General features: G+C 36.7%; 1 protein-coding gene across 2 annotated transcripts in view; it reads left to right on the top strand.

The window, feature by feature from the left end:
- Positions 1-16,295, top strand: part of PRKCA (protein kinase C alpha) — a gene marked incomplete at both ends in the record, with an annotated part of 155,465 nt that overhangs the window by 21,127 nt on the left and 118,043 nt on the right. The window lies entirely within an intron of this gene.

Raw genomic sequence — 16,295 nt, 5'->3', positions numbered from 1 at the left:
CTCCATCTTTTTCCTTACTTTACTATCAGATTCACTTTCTCTTACTACTCTTAAATCACACTGAACTACAACAGTCAGCTGGTCTGGGCTAAAAATAACCTAGGAACTCCTACCGTGTATATTGTGATGTTACAGCCTTTTACTTACAGGTATCTTACAAGGAAGAGTAACTTTTGTGATGTGCAATGTAGGAAAACTCTGGCACTCTTTGTGGGGCATTTAATGTGTTGGAGCATGGTTTAACGTGCCTGAACAGGATTTTGTGTTATGTTGTTTACCAGAGTAAGAGAGTCTGCGAGCAACCTGGTGCTGTACAGTAAGTGCAGTTTAGTTGCTGTCTGTGCTAGATATATCTGATATATTTTATAGTAATAGAAGGCTAATGAGATATGAAAGAGCCCCCAAATTCATGAATCCCTTCAAGCCCTGCTGCAGAACTGCTATTATTTCCTGGTTTGCAGCGGAGAGCCGCGGCTGGGAGAGGCACTCGTGTGTGAGCACTGCGTTTCCTGCGGGGACTGCAGCTCAGCTAGATGCAGTTTGACCTTACCGGGCAGTACAGGTACCAGTATCAGCAGAGCTTTGGCAGGACAGCGTTCAACACCAGCTGCAGAACCTGCCTGAGAAGCTGAGTAGCTGTCTGGCAGTCAGTCCGTGCTGGCCCTCGCTCGGTGGGTTGCGGAGCCAGGGGTACCCGAACCTGCCCGGGGTCTCTCGGGTCTGGATCAGAAAGCATCAGTTCTTCGCCCTGCTTAGGGCAGTTTGAGCAGCTTTGCTTTGCTGCTGTTGCCCCAGCCCTCGGTTGCCTTGCTTTTATTCCTTTAACAATGGATAAAAATCTGAAAAATGAGCATTATACTTACAACCTATTTTGTTTCTCTTAAGTAAAATACTTGGGAACATTTAAAAATAAAACATTTTGGGACTGACACTTTAGAGCCATGCCATTTTTAGCTTGTAAGGAGAATTTCTCACTTTTCACCACAGAGCACCTCTGCCAGGGGAAGCATACCTTCATGTTTTAAGTGGTGAGACGTTCCGTATCTCACATAGGAAGTTCTGGAGCAAACCACTCCACCTCCCCTAGACATTAATTATTACTCTTCAGAAATAATTAACTAAGGACTATTGATACTGCCAGCCTCATCTTGGTACCAGATAATCTATCCTTGGGACTTGGAATGTTTGTTTCTATGCAGATAGTTCTGAATGAGCATTAACTCTGTGTGTCATCTCGCATTTCCTCCTTGTTAAACATTTCAATGGATTATTTTACAGGGTTACACTTTCCATTTGTGAAATGGTAAAATAATTAAAAAGATTATTTTAAACATCTTGTTTCACCCCTGTGAACACTCTCTGAGGTGTTGGTTGTTGGAAATCATTAAATATTTGATGGGATTGTACATTATCTATGATATATTGTTTAATACTGCTGCTTGATTTTTTTTTTCCCCCCCTCATGTATATGTTGTCCTTTTTTTCCTTTTTGTCAGTTACCCTATAAGTAGGTTACTTCAGGAATGTTATGACAATTAAAGATTCCTTATCCTGAGTTTAATAGTGACGGTAATAAAAGCTATACACTGAAGCTTGCTTTGTGTTGATCAGATGTAGAATGTTCGGGGAAAAAAATTACTTACCAAAAACAATCTCAAAAAAATCATTTTAAGAAATTGAAAGAAATGTAGTGCTTACACAGTGGTGTGAAGGAAGCAAATTGTTTTTTATTTCTGTATTGTTATCACTCTGTGGAAAAGTTCCCAAGGTCTGTTCCTGCTGTGATTTATTGTTCTGTTGTCTTAGTCATTTACATAAGCTTAGGTGCAAGGTAGTTAAATTCATAACTAAGTATTGTTGAAGCTCACTTTGTCTTCAAAATGTTTCAGAATTTTGCTACAGAATGCTCATTTATACTAGATAATAATCTAAATTTAGGTAGAATATTCCACAGCTGAAGTTTTTATTCTGTGCTCAAGTCTAGGGAATAAACTACACCAATTGTCTTGAAGGTTAAATTGGTTTAACTAAGTGCTGTCATCTCTCATCTTTTGTAATCTTTCAGAGCTTATTTACATTCAGGTTATTATGTACTTGTAGCATTGAAGACTGAAGTAATAATCATGTGAAATAATGGTGTAACCAAACTTGAGTCGCATTAGAAGAAACACATTTCCCCCCAAATAGTGTAGTTTTTAATATTCTGAACTGTATCCATTTAATTCTTGGTTCTTTGTTTTAATTTTAAATAACATCAGAGCCCTAAAAATGTTTAGAAGTGACAGTTTCCTTCATATTAGATTTGGATGATAAGCTACCGGTTTTGACCCTGTGGTACATTGGTACATTATTTATATTTATTTAATGTTTGATTATAGATACATTTATGTTTATATATAAATTTATTTTTAATTGTAACTGTAACTTCTCCTCTTTGATGCTCTTGCTGGGTGGCCTCGAAGTGACACATTTCACAATTTAAATGTAGCAAAATTTTGAAATTAGTGATGCCAAAAATAGTGTTTTCCTACTTGATTGCCAGGTGCCAGGGAGGTGAGGTATACCACCAGATGCCAGCTAGTTGTAGTATGTTTGATGTACTTTGTTTTCAACCTTTTCATTTTCCCGCAAAATTAATTAGTCTTTTAACTCCTATGTAAAAGCGAATTTTATTCTTGCTAAAAATAACTGTGGTGCTCGTCCCCTTGACTGCATTTTGTTAAGTATTAGGTATCTCTCCTGGCTGTTCTGTATGATGCTTATTTTTAGGGCCTCTATTAATATCTTTAAATATATGATGTAAGAAGACTGAGGCAGTATTAAATTGGAAAACTTAATTATCGTCTTTGTAGTTTCCACTGTTAAACGTAAGTGGAAATCCACACCAGTGTTTAATACAGGAAGTTTTAAACAGGAGAAGCTGAACTATGTGAAACTGAAGTATGTGACAGCATTTTTGGTGTTTTAAAAAGCATGGATTTAAATGAGGGGAAGGTGTCTGTGTTTGCAGCCACTTCCATTATGTGTATATTTTGCGGTATTTGATAATTTATGTAGGAACCTATTTGGTCAAATAGTTACTTTAGTCAACAAATGTTGATTAACTAAACACCCCAAAAGGAGAGGTTTCCAACCAAATACTCTAGCTAACTGTCTCTGGGTATGCAGTATAAAGGTTCTTGTAACTATGGTTATTCTGAGCTGTGTGACTCCTTGACAGTGTTGCAAAACCTTAACTCTCTTAGATGATGTGCTCTAGATTTTTCATCAGATTCTCCCATCCTAAAAAAAAAAAAAAAGGGGGAGCTTATTAACCTTTAATTATTTTAAATTAAAGATCTGAAAGTTGTGTTCTTTATTTTCAGCAACAGCGTTTCTGATAGTACAACCACTTGCCTTTACCCTGTACTGCTTGTTTACTGCTTTTGTTACTGTTGTACTCTGAAACTGTTTGGAATTGGTTGACAGATACTGAAAATATGTTTTCCTTGAGTACTTGAAGACTACTGTTGTACCTCTAAAACAGCCTGTTATTTCAGCACTGATATGCTTTTTATTTCTATCATGTATTTTTTTCTCTTTCACTTACATTGCTGGTAGTGACATTTTGATCTCAGAAGTACTTACATTATTTGTGACAGCAATCGTGTGTTAATCCAAGGACAAATAAGTATATATTTGTCGTTAGTAACTACAGGATGAAAACTGCAGGTCCTCTGACTATTGGAAGACGGTGGTCCTGGTATAGCTTTCCAAAGAGATTAGCGGACCAAGAAACCAAGTGATTTTAATACGACCTTCTGAAAATAATTGTGTCATGGTTGCCAGTAGGAGCAAGGAGCTGGATTCAATTACCCTTGGAGGTTCTTTCAGGCGTCTGTTCCTAATTAAGTAGGATTTTGCTATATTCAGCTCATAAGTTCTTACTGAGCCTGTAAGTACTGATAATATGAGATAGAAAAAATTAATTGAAACTAAAATCCTATGATTACAATGTATAGACGCTGCTATATTAGTGAAAATATGAAAATACGATGATACAAAGACTCAGGCATGAGTAAAAAGGCTCTAAGATTTATACCAGGTTTTGTACATTTTTCTTCCCTACAGGCTGTCACTGTGTCAAAATCTGTTTTGGAGGGTTTTTTAGATGATGCATTTCAGTAATCTTCTTGTAATCCTGTGATAAACTGCTTAGTTTGATGGAGAATGTTAGACATTATTGGTAAAATAGTTGGCCTCTGTGAAATCAGTTTCATTTTAGAACATGCTTTCAAAGGATATGCTCTTAACAGCTGTGTAGCTGTCCTTGCATTAACCTAATCAACCCCTTTTTGAGAAAGGAGGTATGTCCTGGATTAAATTCTTAAAATTAAGCCGTTGGGAACAATACCAGACAATCTGCATGATTTCAGAGTGTTTACTCTTTTTATGGATGTTCTGTTTTCTGATAAACCTTTCTTATTTACGTCATTTTATCTTCTCTTTTATTTTTGTCTTGTTATGTAGACCTTTTCTGGAACAACCACACTGGTTATTAACAGAATTTAACAGTCTTGTAGGCAGGTGAAGGCTGCATATATTAACCTCCTTACTGATTACTTTCAGGTCTTCTAAGCAAAATAAGTACCGTCCTTAATTTGTAGAAGGACAATTTTGGGCATAAATGTGTCTCATGAGCTTGTAAAAACCACGTACAGAGGTGGTGAAAGTCCATGTTTGAAGTTACTTTAAATTCATTAGAATACAGCATGCTCCTTAATTCAGCTTTGATGTTTTCTTACTGAATTTTTTTCAGTCCTTTCATTTTCTTATGCGAAATAGACCTAAAATGAGTGTGTCCCTTAGGTAGAAAGAAGGGAGCGCTTTCATTCCTAAATGATAATTGGGGGCGAGGGAAGAGAGTGGTTGTTTAAAGACTCTCTTACTTGTGCAAAACAGACATAGTATTTAAACAGTTTGCTAGAGCTCTTTTTTTTTTCCCCAGTCTTATTTCCTCTGTAACGTGTTTCAAGGATTTTTTTTATTTTCAGAACTCTGCATTTAGAGAGATGCAGAAACTCTCATCTATTGGATACAGTAGAGATGCAATAACGAAACTCTGTGCCGTTTCTAAAATGCTCAGATTATGTGGTATTTGAAAAAGAATTGCACTGTATCTTTTCCTGCACTGAAAGCAAGGTCTTGGGAAGTGGTGACTGAACTCCTAGACTAAGTTTATAAATTGTGCGGTTAGCTTCAGGCATACTATTGTATTTTACTTGCCTGGACTAAGGGTGTCTGAAAATAAATTGCAAAATTGCAATTTATTTGCAAAAAAAAAAAAACCAAAATTCGGTGGTAATTTGTAGCAGAACTGCAGCATCACTTGTGTTGTGATAAAGATGCTCAGGTTCTCCATTGTGCAAGTGGGTTTGAATACTAGCAGTGTACTTAGGCTGAGTTTCTGTAAAATACCTTATGTGAGGATTTACCCCTAATTACAGCGTTAAGCCGTTGCTTTCAGTAGCGGAGGTAGTTTGACCTCATTTCAGGTTTATAAGCCCAATGGATGATGTTCTAGAGAATCTCCAACTTTATGTAACCCTGATGTTTGGTTTGTGGGACTCCTGGGAATATGCCTGGTACTTTTTATAAGCAGCTTGCCTCCCTGTAATGGATAGCTGAGATAAATCTTGTTCCTAGAGCGAGGCTGGTATTGATGACAACAGCAGTGTATGAACAGGAGCTCAACTAAAAATCCATTTTAATTTCAGGCTCCATTAGTGATACAGAGAGAAATCATTATTTGTTAAACAGAAAATAAGAACCGATACATTTTGAACCATTTGTGTTTTAAACCTCAAAGTCAGTGTAATAGAATAAAAACATGTTGATTTATCTTCAACTTTTTTTTCATTATTTCTTTAGCTGTTTGAAAATGAACTGAGATAAATGGCTAGACTTTCTTTAAAATAAGAAACTGTACTGTAGGTAAACACTGCAACTTGAGATAGGGGAGCGCAGGAGTGCGGATTCATTTCATTGTTCAGGCTGTATATGTAGTGGCTTAATCATGCGTGCATTCGGAGCTGGAAATAATTACTGATCATCAGCTCGTCAGAAAAGTTTAAGTGACCAAAAACAGTTCTTAAAAGTATCCACAATCATGTATTCCTTGACTAATTGAAGTGGAATATTCTCTAATTGTTTAGGATGGACTGACCTATTTAAAGTGAGCATTATGTGCGACCTCGGTGTACATTTCGCTCTGATGTTTGACTTTTTTGAGAAACGTTAATGCATCTTTGGACTCAGCTTTTTTTTTTTAATTACTGCCGTACTTGTTTAATTTGGGAAGTATGCACTGACTTTTGAAGCTGTTGAAATAAAATGAAGGCATGTTATCTGAAGTAACTATTTTTCATTGTCTGGAACAGATCTTAAACAACAGAATCCAAAATACTTTAATCCAAACACTTTTGGCCTAGCAGAAGTACTTAGAACAGGAACAGTCTTAATGCCATAAGTACATTTCAGTAAGGCAAGTTACCATCAAGGTGCATTGGATTATGTAACTGATACCCAATTTTCCATTATATATGGACTTTTTTCTTGAGACAAATCTTTTTCGGGGACACTGACTTATGTCTCTTTAAATTAGCTCACTTCTTGATTTCCAGAACATCTGGGTTTTGTTTTATTCTAATTACACAGCTTTTAATGAGTTGCTGAATTCCTGGTACTGAACTCAAATCTGCAAGATACTGAACATTGTGCCTGTGATATGGCAAATAGATTTGGTATGTGCCTAACAGCAGGTTTATGAAAAGTCCCTTCTTACATGGGATTACTCGTATGCTGAGAATGAGGAACATGTAGAAGTAATTGCCTGCAGGCTTCACAGAGCTTTAGGAGATGTGTTGCAGGGACTCCAAGTAGTAGAAGTACCCAGGCTTTAGACTACTGCCACCAATAAAGCCACAGTAACATAGGGTGGAGTATGGCTAGTCAGCCAAGTATTTCACCAGCCTCTCAAGTAGGTTTTAAAACTTAAACTGAGTTACTGCCTTCTGCAGAAACAAATACGCTACCACCTGAGCGTGCTATCTTTAGCAATACCAAATTAATCTTTGAGCTGCAGTCATTTAAATATGTCCTAAGGTGTATTTTGCTCGGTTTCCTTTGTAGTAGAGTTATCACAACTGTTATGGTAGCATTTACACTCTTTATATTCTTTATATGTATTCATTTTCCTTGATACATTTTTTATAGCATAATTAAGACCTTTCCTTGAAGACATAGGCATGGGAAGTTGTAAACAGGAAGATGCTGTCACATGTGCTTTTTTTTAATTGCAAACAGTTTTTCTGTTTGTTTTAAAATAAAATAATTGCTGTCTTTTCTATGTAATTCTGTTGTCAAGAATAGGGTGTATCCCCTTATGGGTATATCAGGCAGTCTTACTGTCTTGCAAATGTTTTTTGTAGTTTGTTATGCTTGACTTACAACTGTATGTATTTGCATCTTGTGATATTTCTTAAATGTAAATGTTGTGGTGAAGGTAATGGGAAACATGGACAAAGCCAAGGCAATTACATTGCTTGCAGCCTTTGAAAAGTACATCAGGGCATGCCACGCTTGCCTGGAATGTCAGTAATTACAGGAATGTGATGACACTTTATGTATGGAAGTTGTAGTGTTTAGAAATCTGCGTGGAACAAGAATAAATCCTGCAGTTGACTGTTGCCATACAGTTGATGTTGCGGTATCATTGCCTTGTCCTTCTGCAGTTAAGTTTTTGTCAGTATTCACAAAAACCTTTTGGAGTTGATCGAAACAGTGTGATCGTGCTACGAGGACATTTTTACGTTTACGTTTTAGCAGTTCTTTGAAGTGCTGTGTGTGACTGTTACAGCAGCTCAAGCCTGTGGCTTATGGGTGACGTCCCTTACTATTCACTAACACTAGAAATTAAAAAGTTAAAATTGAGGCCAATAATGAGGACAAAATACAGCATTCTCTCGTTACTTGATAAGTACTGCTGCCCAAAATCCAGGCAGACTCCCTGCTGGTGGTCTCAGACCTTGCTACTTGGAGGTCTATCTACTTCTTGCTTAGTTCAGATATCCACAAAGATCATATGCTACAGCATTTCTGTGATACTGTATTAAAATCAGGTGCAGCAATATGAGCTCTGCACTGTATCCAATCACTAACTTTTTTTTGACAATTTTTTGACATTTTATGACACTAGCATTGGCAGTGCTAATACACACTGGTAACATGTTTAATAGTACAGAAAAAAAGGGAGGTGGTGAGTGATGTAAGATTACAACTGAACTGTACTATTGTGCTATTACCATCTTCTCTAATTAATAGATAATTAATAGACAGGCAACACTGTCAGCAGAAGCTCAAGATTAAGCTTTTATCTAACTCTTCATATTCTTTGTGAACACCAGTCAACTGTAAACTTACAGTGGGCGGTAATGAAAGTAGAACATGACATTTCTTTCCTTTCCCCAACTAATAATCTGACCTTTTGAATCACTCCGCTTTAAAGCTGCGGAGTATTTTGAGAGTGAACTGTTTCCCCCCACCTTTTACTTTTCCATGAAACTGTGGCATGGAATGGAAACACAGAACAAATGGAGGTGGAAGGGACCTCTGGAAGTCATTTGGTCTGGCACCCTGCTCAAAGCAGGGCCAAACTCGAACTTCGAGCAGCTTTGACGTTTTGTCGGTTTGCTCAAGGTCGTGTCTGGCTGGAGCTGGAATATCCCCAAGGACAGAGATTTTTCAGCCGCTGTAGGCCACATAGCATTGTTGTTCCGGTGTTTGACCACCTTTGTTGTGAAAATATTTTCCCTGCTTTCTAGTTGGGATTTCCCTTGTTGCAGCTCATGCACACCTCATGCACACCTCAGGCTGTCGCTACTTGCTTGGCTGCCAGACACTAATCCTACTACTTCTCATTCACTAAAAGCAGGCTGGTGGTGTGGGTTACTGGTGGTGCCACGGGTTGAGCTGTAGAGGTTAGTTCTGGAAATGATGCAGTGCTGCTATTTCATAACGTGGAAAAAGTTCACATATTTCAATGCCACGCGTTGCCTTGGGTGGTATGCAAAAATACCGGGCCTAGGCTTGCGGAAGTCATTTGCATGAGGAGGTGTCTGGGCTGCATGTTTGGGATCTTCATTGCCTCTACAGACCTGGGTACAGAGCCAAGCAAATAACCAACATCGTTTCCTGGATGATGTGCCTAGAAAAAAAAAAAACACAGTTGAGAAATATACATTAGTCCTAATTATGTTTCTTTATTTAAAGAATTTTAATTTAAAAATTAATTCCTCATGTCCTTTCTATTTTCTTTACCGGGTGTTTTCTCCCCCCCCCCCAAAGCATTCTTTTATTACTTTTTCTTTGTCATGCTAAATGATGACATTTTTTCTGTAGCTCTCTGTGACTTTCTAGTTGCAGAAATCAGGAGTGGTTTTATGGATTAAACAGACTTGTGATTTGTTTGTTTGCTTGTAAACTCTTCTGGCTTATAGTTGTGTCTTGTATGCCCTATGAGCTGTGACTTTCCTCATAGCTTAAATAGGGATGTGACACGGTATTCTGGGGTACATGTCTCGTGTCTCCCCACCGCCACCCTGGCTTGTGTTGCATTATTAGTCTCAAGAAAAATGAGGAGTTGGTGGGGGTTTTTTGATGTTGGTGAAGTGATGGACTTTTACTGGCTTGTTGAGAACATTATATGCTTTGGTCACTTGTTTCTATTAGAAATTAAGCAGTGGGGTCTAACTATAAATGTATTTTTAATATGAAAGGAATTATTTTCTAGGAGGTACTGTAAGCAAACTTAAAAATTGTTAGAACTTCTATAAAGCTGTCAAACTCCTCGTTTGTCTTTGAGAATTTCATTAGCTGAAAATTTTAGGCAAAAGATTTCAGGGTTATAATACAGAAAGACCACAGATTTATGAAGTGTGTTGGTAGTGTTTTGGGTTTTTTTACATTAACTATGATTGTTTTCTGTGAAGCCGAACAAAAAATACTGTCACAGGTATATTGAGCTAGGTAGGCTGGAGACTTAAGTTGCTGTTTCATTAAAGATGCTGCCTAAGCTCTGCAAGCTGCTTTTGCAGCCACACCCGTATTTCTGGAAACTGCTTTTATATGCAGCATTTCTCATAGTGTGTTATGAAAACATTCCCTCTTAGCTGTTTACTCATACACTAAATTTCAGAGTGCAAAAGTCCTTGCATTCAACATGGTAATTTCTCTTACAGTGCATGAGTTACCGAAGACAAAGGAGCTAGCTACTCGTAAGTTAGGTGACTCATGGCTCAGTATTTGGGATCAAAATACTTAGTAGAAACACTGTCTTTGGTGGGTCCGTGAAGAATACAGGTTTATGATTAAAACTTCATTCAGTCATCTTTTCTTGCTTCAAGAAATGGCAGAATTTGCAGATGCTGTTTGAGCATAAGATCAGGGTTTTTGTTTTTCTTGGAGATGTTCTCTCCTGTCTTTTGCTAAATAGCTTCATTGCTACCACTCATTTCTGACTTTCATGTTGCACAATGTCAGCTGCGATATTTGATGCCCTAAATAATCAATACTGACTGCATTTGCAAAATTATTTCATTGATGAAATTAGATGCGCATTTCTTCCATCTCTTGAACACAAACTTCAAGCAATACACTGAAGCTGAAACTAAAAGAAACTGTAAATAATGAAACCCTTGTTCACATTTTCCAGGTAGGGGGTACTTAAGACAATTTATGTTTTCTTTTGTGTTGATGGTTAAAAATCTATGACTAAAAGGATTTTTTTTGTTTGTTTGTTTGTTTTGTTAAAGTAAAAATACCACACAATCTTTCTTAAGAGAAAGAAATTCTTCTCTCATGGCTTCCCCAGCGCGTAACAGTTTCCTTGGCAAGGAATGCATGTGTATTGCCCGAACTACCCTTAAGTATTGAGTCGACTTAAAATCAAGACAGCATGAAATGGCCATCCTTACTGTCTTACGTGGTATGTAATGCTTATATGTTGGTATCTGCAGCTAAAGTTACTGTTATTTTTGGTGCAGAGACATGGTCTTTCTCATAACAGCTGTTTTCCCTTTTTTTTCGAAATTTATTTTTAATTTAGGTGAGCACCAATTGTTTGTGTTTCTGCATTGGGCAGGAATAATTCCTTCTTTTGTCCAGTAGGAGTCTGAGTAGTGCAGTTCAGGAAATTTTGACTTATTAATCCACTTACATATTAAGTATTTATAATGATGTAATTATATCTCTTTATTAAATTATTAATATTAACATTTAATTGAATTTCATAATAATTAAACTAGCAATAATGTGTTAGCTATTTTATGATCAATCTGCCAACACTTAAGCTTGCTACTGGTTGATCTCTCTTTTAGTACATTCAAACTAACCTTTGTAGGATTAATTGGTAGTAAAGAAATGGTGATCCTGTTGCTTAGCCGGTGACTTCGCACACGTATGTATGTCTCCTCTCCTTCTGGTTCCACCCTTTCCATTTTGTTACATATAAGCAATTCTAGATACAAAATACTAAAAAAAAAAACCCACAACAAAACATGGTGATGTGGCTTCTACTGTTTTCTGCAATTATAACCTTTCAGTCCGCTGTCAGATGAGTAGCTCAGAAAGCTTACTTCTTTTGGTTTCATTTTTGAAAATGTAAATCAGAGAAAAACAATATTCTTAAGAAGCAGAGTAGATGCTGTAATGATCTGTGTGGAAATATGACTGCTGGAAACGTACTTGAAGTTGGTATTGGAGTTAGGTGTATTAGAGGATAATATTCTTTGGCATCAAACACGTCAGTAGAATTTTAGCAAAGTTGTGTGCGTGTTTGTCAGCACGTTTTTACTGCATATTGATTGTCACCAAACTGTGTTGTACAAATCACAAAAAGATCATTTATCGTGGATTACAAATACTTCACATTATTAGAAATAAGAATATTCTGAAACTATATCCTCTTGGTTCTTATTATATTGAACTAAAAGCCTTGGCAGAACAATTTTCTAGAAAATTCACATTACTGATTTTCAGATATGGACATGCTTGCTGTTCACTTACAGCTCTCTTTAATGACAAACACAACTTGGAAATGGCTTAATTGGATTGTCTGCTTAATAGCATTAGGATTGTTGTGCTGGTTTAGCTGAGCTCTAATGGTCCTTTGCTGGTTAAGAGATCAGTAAAGCAGCAAAATGGAAAGATAAACTCCAGATTTTAGATAAGAGTCTTTGCTGCTCAGAATACTGCTACTCTTAAAAGAAAAGGAGGGAGGCTGTTGAAGAAAATGCTGAAGATATTACCTATATTGTTTGAGTAAATTTAGTCAGAAAGCTTTATTATTCCTCTCTAACTGGTTCAATAACAGTACATGTTTCCGTTTCTGGTCAGCTCTGTGGTTTGGTATAGAGTAGTGCCAGCGCAGAAGAGCTTGTTTGGTTCTGTTTGCAGTCTCGGTCCTACAGCTATAAAAAGGGATCTCTGACCCCTGGGAAGTGGGCAAATTAACTTCTTGTTGTTCTTTGACACTTCTAACAAGTAATTGCTAGAAATAAAAATTTTGCATAATTTGGTGTTTCAAGTGCTCTAAGTCCTCATGTGTTGAGAGAAGAATTGAAAGAAATAAAGACATAGCGAAGTGTCATCGTTCAGTAAAGGATTAAATGAGAGTAGTAGGCCACGGCATATGCACGTTTTTTTATTGGGCAGAAGACTGTAGGTTGAGTTTTGTGGGGTTGTTTTGTTTAATATTTCTTTCTGACTTTCAAGAAGTTGTTGCAAGTTGAGATGTCTAGTTTCCGATTAGCTCTGTGTACAGAGAAGACTTGACTGGTCGCGCGCTTTAATATGATTAGAGAAGACTATCTGGGAGGATAAAATACTCTTGTGTTAGAAGTATATAATACATATTTAACAATTTCAAGAAGCAGATGGCTAATTAGGTGGTTTGGTGATGCTAAGCTGATCATATGTTCTAGCTCTAAATAAAAATGTAACAAAACTTCATTTGAATATTTTAAACAGACTTAAATAATGTTTTCCAGTTAGTATTAAGTAAAGCAAGTACTGTTGGGATTGTCCATATTAATGTGAAAGGACAAAATTAGTATTCTGCTTCCTATTGAATCAGCTTTATCTGGTATTGACTGTGGTTCTGTTCCTTGAGGCAACACAAACTAAATGGGGTATTGTGTTTATCATTTCAGCCTGTACAATTTTTCAAAACCACATCCAAACTGGAACTAGGTAAATACTAAACATACATGGAAAACTTAGTTATTTTCATCAGATTGAAATGGTACTGAAATTCGAAGTCATTACGTCATTAGAATGACTAAATTTTGCATGGTGTCTTTCCAGCTGTATGTGTAGTTGTTTTCACAGTTAAATACAGGAAAAGAAAATACCAGAAGAAAACTATGAATAAAAATACTTAGTTAGAAAAATTAAAACAGTGTCATATAAGAAATGTGTGTATAAGGGAAGAAATGAAACCCAGTCAGATATATCAGAAAAAGGAGTTTTAAAAATAATGACAGGCAGCTTTGTAATTGGATCTGGGAACGGAGAAGACATTCAACTGCTCATAAGCTTGCTCTTCTGAAGAATTTTGTTTCCAGAAACTGATGATATTATATGCCTGTTTGGATTAAATACTATTGTATTTGTGAAACTGAGAACACTTCCTATACCTGTATCTGTATCATGTACCACATACGTAGTTCTTTATGGAGGCCAGAATTTGGCAACGTTTTCCTCATATTTGTAGTGTACAGGAATCAGCAAATTTTTCTCCTCCTTCTCCCCTCCCTCCTTTTCCTGTTCATGCCTTTTCTTTTTAGTCTCAGACTTGATAAGCTAAATGAAAGTGTTGATTTGCATTGTTTCCAGTCTGTGCAAAGTAGAAAATACTTGGTGCTATATCAGTGCTCTTTAGCTTGCTGCAGAGTTTTTAAAGGCTTTTTACATGACTAATTAAAATTTCAACTTCTAAAATGACCCCAGAGCAAAACCAAGTTGCTGTGTAACTGCAGTCCAGTTACTTGTCTGCTTCTCTACAGGAGATTTTCGAAGTTCCCGTCTCAAAAGAACTGAACACTGTTGATAGAAAAATTAGTACTGTATGAACATTTTGTTTTTATTTAAAGTAATCTATCTAGGCAGGGTCAGGAGTGTTATTAGCAATAACCTTTCAGCCTTGCTTTTTGGTGCCAGATGACTAAACGTGGCTGTTGCTGTAATGTACAGTGTGGCATGGCTCTTCTGAATGATTGAAGAGGAGGAGAAGATATTTGCGTATCTCTCTTAATTGATTTCCTCTATCCTTTTCCAACAAGCTGTCAAATTTGAATGTTTGCCCCAGTTTTCTTTGTCATATGTAGAGATAGTGGGTTGGTTGTTCAAAGCTGGCAGGAATCAGCAGATATTCTGCCAGCAAGGAGAATTCAGATGCGATAGTTATCTTAGAATATTGGGGGAAGCGGTGGGATCCATGTAGTGAGGTGCATTTATAGGGCTGTCACCACCGAAGTACCTGAACACTGAAGAATGTGTTTTCCCATATGGAACTTTTCACAGTATTGTTCTTTGTAAATTTTGAGCCATTGGTTCCATAGCTCCTTCTACTTCAGTTTTAGTTCTCCAATTCATTGGCTTTGATTTTAGCTATCATCTAGGAATGACTGAAATAAATTCCCTTACCATTTGAAGAGATGCTTGTATCCTAATTTTATATGAACTCAACGCTGGCATTTTTTCACAAAAGAACAGATTGGAGTTAGAGGAATAACGTGAGTCCATACAAAACACACAAAATTGGCTTGGTACTCATTCCTGTTTGCTCCTGCTACCTTGGAAACAAAGGATAGCATGACAACAAAAGCAATTCAGGAAGAAAGGTTAAACCTCACAAACATTTGAAATATAGTCTTGTTGAGAAACTCTTTCTTATTATTTCAGAACGGAGTTTCAAGTTTTAGCATATGTAAGAAAGAACTGTCTGCTTGAACCTCATCTTTGGTTGAAATCAAGACTGATAACTGAAGGATATAGAATTTTTATTCTGAGCTGTTCAAGTTTTTTGGAGAAATTTGTGGTCAAAAGTTTCCTAAAAACATGCCAAGAGTGTTTCTTGTATGCATGGAATTAAAAATAGGAACCATAAAAAGTTGGTTTTGCATGTACAGTAATGCTCTTGGCTAAGTTGCTACAATATTTTTTACCACCGCAGTGCTCTGTAGCTCAGCATAGTAGAGCTCAGTGAGCGTATCACGTAGCTTGTGCATCATCTCATGAAAGGTTCTAGAAATTGTCTTGATCCTTCTGGTTATTCTTCTATGTCCTGCTGGGTCTTGTAACTGAAGCTGGGGACAGCAACCCTGCCCATAAGCAACACCATTAGTGTTCTTCTAAGTGTGATATTTTTTTTTTAAATGAATTATTTTTTTTTTTACTTGTACTGCTCCCTATTTTGTTTTTCAGATATCTATTCTGCAACTGGGTCTTGATTTCCCTAATTACACAGTTTAGCCAGGATGAGGATGTTTAAAGGCAACTGTCAAAAATAGTATGCTTGAGCTCACTCAGAAAATGAGTTATCTGTAGAAGGGTTCGTCAAAACAGTGTAATTTTAAACATTTCTTTTCATGAGCAGCTACCTTGCATAGGTGTAAGTTCTCAAATTCATTAATACTATTTTTTGCTGTTTAGTTAGGTCGTTCAAATGCTATGCCAAAAAAGAAAGAAAGAAGGTATTTGTTTTTCGAATAAACACTTTTGGTGTAGTTTGAAGGTCTCTTTATTCATGCTGAGGCAGCAGCGAGGTGAACAAACAGTGTTTGCTTCCCTTTTCAGTTCGTCTTCAAGAAGGGCTTTTCTTACTTGGTTAGACTCTTTCTGTTCAGTCACCTAGCAACTTCTGAGGGCCTTTGATTCAAACATTAATCTCTAAATGCCAAACCAGTAAGAAAACACGGGTCCTCAGAAAAACTAAACTGGAAAACTATGAGTCTTGAAGTTGCTGCTACAACTCAGTAACAAGCCATCAGAATTATACTTTAATTTTTAAATACACATTTTCAATAAGGACAACACATTTTAAGATTTTTAAAGCCGCTTGGAACTTACCGTGCTATTAAATGTAGTTTGGGAAACATGCAGATGTTACAATATTGTGTCTCTCCATGTGTCCATGTTTTTCCTGAATTAAGATAATCTGATAACCAAAATATGTGTTTAACTTCTTGAGTCTAAGC

This window comes from Phaethon aethereus (assembly GCF_964289735.1).
Source record: "Phaethon aethereus genome assembly, chromosome: 18".
NCBI lineage: Eukaryota > Metazoa > Chordata > Aves > Phaethontiformes > Phaethontidae > Phaethon > Phaethon aethereus.
The sequence above is the reverse complement of the archived record's forward strand: the minus strand, read 5'-3'. Positions and strand labels throughout refer to the sequence as shown.